General features: G+C 48.6%; 1 non-coding gene across 1 annotated transcript; it reads right to left on the bottom strand.

Annotated features, from left to right (window-relative positions):
- Positions 1–3706: 3706 nt before the first annotated feature.
- On the bottom strand, positions 3707–3804 carry MIR378B (microRNA mir-378b). Its single transcript, NR_107754.1, has one exon. It is a non-coding gene; the product is annotated as a microRNA mir-378b (primary transcript).
- Positions 3805–4319: the final 515 nt, after the last annotated feature.

The raw sequence follows: 4319 nt of genomic DNA, 5'->3' as shown, positions 1-4319 counted from the left end.
TAGTGATCAAACAACAACAAATTCTTAGCTTTAAAAAATGTTTATTGAAGATTACAAGCAGGGAACAACTTAGTGATCAAACAACAACAACAAATTCTTAGCTTTAAAAAATGTTTATTGAGGATTACAAGCAGTATACTGTCAAATCTTTTTTTTTTTTTAAGCCTGGTCTGGAAGGAACCAGCAAGGTGGTGTCTGGGGTTGAGCCTGGGTGTACCCTATTTTCTTTGAGCTCTTCATATTATTTTATGTATTTATTTATTTTTGGACACAAACCCTGCAGTGGAAGCATGGAGTCCTAACCACTGGAACTCCCACCAGGGAGTTCCCAAAGTGTCAAATATTAAGGAAACAGCTTTATATGTATACATTCATGTCATATATGGGCTTGCCTGGTGGCTCAGAAGGTAAAGCATCTGCCTGCAATGCGGGAGGCCTGGGTTTGATTCCCATGTTGAGAAGATTCCCTGGAGGAGGGCATGGCAACCCACTCCAGTATTCTTGCCTGGAAGAATCTCATGGACAGAGGAGCCTGGCAGGCAGCAGTCCATAGGGTTGCAAAGAGACAGACATGACTGAGTGACTAAGCACACATATCATATCTAAACACCCTTGTCATCAGCCCCGGATCAAGTCACAGAGGCTTGCTCAAACTCCCTCCCAGGCAGCACCCCTGTTCTGGAACTTGACATAAATGGAAGCATACAGAGTGTGTACTTACTTGTGTGTCTGGGTTCCTTCACTCAGTCCAATGTCTGTGAGATGTGTCTGTGTGGTGTGTCTTTCCTGGCTGTGTAATATTCCATTGTGTGAATGTGCCACAAGGCAGCCCTCTATTCTGACATTAGTGGGTATACATGTGGTTTCCAGTTTGGGGCAATTAGGAGTAAAATTACTGCAAAGAATCTTGTATGTAACTTTGGGGCACTTACTCATTTCTCTTTTGTGTGTATGCAAGGGCGGAATTAGGATTAGTACGTGCACGTGTGCCAAGTCACGTCAGTTGTGTCCGACTCTTTCCAACCCAAAGGTCTGTAGCCCATGGATCCTCTGTCCATGGGATTCTCCAGGCAAGAATACTGGAGTGGGTTGCCATGCCCTCCTCCAGGGGATCTTCCCAACCCAAGGATTTAATCTGTGTCTCCTGAGGCTCCTGCATTGCAGGCAGTGTCTTTCCCCCTGAGCCACCGGGGAAGCCCACTAGGATTAGTGGATATAGCCAGCTTTCCAAAATGGTTGTGCCAATGTATGCTCCAGTGTAAGAGGGTTCTGATGTCCCCACCTTCTTGCCCACACTTGATATCATCTTGTCCTTCTAGATTTAGCTATCTGCCAAGGGCATAGTGGTATCTCATTGTGATTTGAATTTTAATTTCCCTGAAGACTAAGGATGTCGACACTTCCATATGACTATCAACGATTTGGAGTTTTGTAAGGAACCTTGACTTAAAAAAAATTGTTTTAATAAATTGTCATGCATTCTCTGGAGGGTCCATCCTGCCACACTATGGTCCTCTGAGGTCAGGTCCCTGTTTTGGGTTCCTAGGAGGCATTGGGGAGTGAGGACAGGATGAGTAGAACCAGAGGAGGAGGAAGAAAGGAGAAGTCCCAGAGCAGCAGGGGAAAGGGCCAAGAATCAGGAATTCTGACACAAGACACAAAGCCAACGCCCTGTGACTGAAATGAGCTGTTGAAGGGTCGTGATGATGATGCCAGGTGGAATGAGTTGAGAGGCCTTCCTTTGCTCCACACAATCGATTCATAAGCAATGCAGATTTCCTGGAGTTTCACCAAAAAAGGAGGCAGGGGACCGTGAGCCACACCCAGATGGGCTTTTCACTGATGACTATAATGGGTTGGCAGGGAAGTGCAGGTGGTCAGGGCTGGACCACAAGCAGGAGGCAGGGAACCTGCTAGAAAGATGCCTGGACTAGGAGCCAGGAGGCTGAGTTCTGCTTCCTCTTTCTGCCGCTTCTCACAGAGTGACCTTGAGCAACACCCTTCACCTCTCTGACTCCATGACTTTATACACATGGAACAAGGAGCCGGGGAGATGGGAGCTTGGTGGCCTCTCCTGGGCAATCCCTGCAGATAAAGCCAGGCTGGGGTGACAGGTCCCCAACAGCCCCAACAGTGGTGAATCACCGTGCCCCATTCCATAACCTCTATCCACTGTAACTGATCCTGAGGCCAGGTGTCTGGGGTGGTATTGGGCAGGGGCAGCTTCCAAAGGAGTCTGGCTCACTGTGGCAGGGGGAACATGGAGGAGTGTAGGCACTAGCCCCCTCACTGGTGAGAATAACCCCTGCCACTCTCTTCTGCAGAGAAGTGACAGATCTGCTCTGCTAGTAGAGCAGAGATCCAAGCCTCCACAAGAGCTGAGTAGAGAAGGGGTCCCCACTGGGAATAACACGGTGGGAGTGGGCTCCCCGTGTCTCCTCTGACAGCACACTTAGGGAGTACCAGCTGCTATCTCTATCTCCAGGGTGTTCCTACGAAGTTCACCCTAGGAAGATTTGGAGTTTTGATCAATGGTAAGTGTGAGTCCCTTATATTCAGATCTTTCAGGAGACACCGCAGGATTGCAAGGGAACTGCAGTCCAAGGCTGGTTGGGACTGTTCCTCCTACAGGCTCTGGGGAACAGTGGCGCACAGGGCCTCCCTGCCTGGGAAGGCTCACCCTCCAACACCCGCTGCCTCCTCTTGCACGTTTCCTGCCATCACATCCCAGGGATCAACCTCTCCCTTCCTGAGCCTGGGTCCCGGAGTGCCCCGCCATGTGCCTATCCCTCTGCCCCTACAGCACAACATGTGCTGATTCCAAGCAAGACATCTATCTACCTACCTGCTTGAGAATTACAGACCATGAGAACCAGAGCAACCTCAAAGATTATTTGCCCCAACCCACAAATGGCTATACTAAGTCCCAGAAAGTTAACAACAGTAAGAATTCCTTACATTTATATAATCTTTGGAAATTACAAAGTGAATGGAGATCTTTTAATAATAGCTAAGACTTATCACTCAGTGAGTGCCAGGCACTATTTAAATTACTTTATGGTATTAAATCCTTACCTCAGATTTAGAATTACTATTACAATTACTACCAGGGAAATGAAGAGAGTTACCGAAACTTCATAGAACTTGCTGGTGGGGAGCTGGGCTTCACATCCAGTCAGTCTGGCCTCAGAGGCCACTGAACTATCCTGCCCACAGTCTCTCCTAAAGGGCAGTGCCATGTCCTGACCACAGAGCACAGAAGGGGTCCACAAGCCTAACTTCTGGGGGGATTGTGGGCCTGACACAGGTTTCAGTACACAAAGCAGCAAGAGTCCCAGGTGGGGTCCACCAAGCTTGCAGGAACCATGCTTGGTAGCAGATGGAGTCATCAGAGGCAGGCAGGGCTCATGTGAAAAGATTTCCTAGAAAAGATGGTATCAGAGACAACATCGTAAAATGGAAGTGACCTGGCAAAGTTGTAGAATATCCGGCATAGGGAGGATCTCCAGATAAATGTTTGTAGCAAGAATCAACTAGACTAGACCAAGAGCTTTGGGCAGCTGGAAGGAAGTTGGCATCCCAGGATCCTTGCAGCCAGCTGGGGAGATAAGCAAGTGGCTTCATTTAGCTAATGATTAACCAGACGCCCAGAGAGGCCAAATGTCTGCCCCACAGTCACACAGGTGGTAGGTAGTGGACTCATAACTTGGACCTAAGCCTTCTGACTCCAAGTCAAGTGCTGTTTGCTCTATACTGAACCTCCCCTTAATAAGAAACAAAATCAGGATTTCCCTGGTGGTCCAGTGGTTAAGAATCCGCCTTGCAAAGCAGGGACACGGGTTTCATCCCTGGTCAGGGAGCCACGATCCCACCTGCCTCAGGGAAACTAAGCCCATGAGGCACAACTAGAGAGAAGCCTGCGTGACACAGCTACTGAGCCTGCAGGCCACAACTAGAGAGTCACAGCCGGAGAGTCCACGTGCCGCAGTGAAAGATTCCACATGCTACAACTAAGACCTGACCCAGCCAAAAAAATACATAAAGAGAGAGAGGAGACAAAACGCCACCAGGGTCATAGTTTTACGCCGGCTTATGATTTACAAAATGCTGGAACATACATGATCCTCTTTGAGGTTATTTTGGATTCCTGAAGCCCAGCCTAGGTCATGCAAACATAGGTGGATGGGCCCAGTTTGGGAGTCATGTAGGCCCAGGTTCAGTCACCAAGCCTGTCTCAAGAGCTTGGTGATTTGGGGCAAGTGGAATGAAAGGGGGACAATAAGACCTATCACGAGGACAGGTGCTAGGATGCCTGTGGC

The sequence above is a fragment of the Bos taurus genome, chromosome 15, assembly GCF_002263795.3.
Source record: "Bos taurus isolate L1 Dominette 01449 registration number 42190680 breed Hereford chromosome 15, ARS-UCD2.0, whole genome shotgun sequence".
Classification (NCBI taxonomy): Eukaryota; Metazoa; Chordata; class Mammalia; order Artiodactyla; family Bovidae; genus Bos; species Bos taurus.
This window is presented reverse-complemented; position numbering and strand designations above follow the sequence as displayed.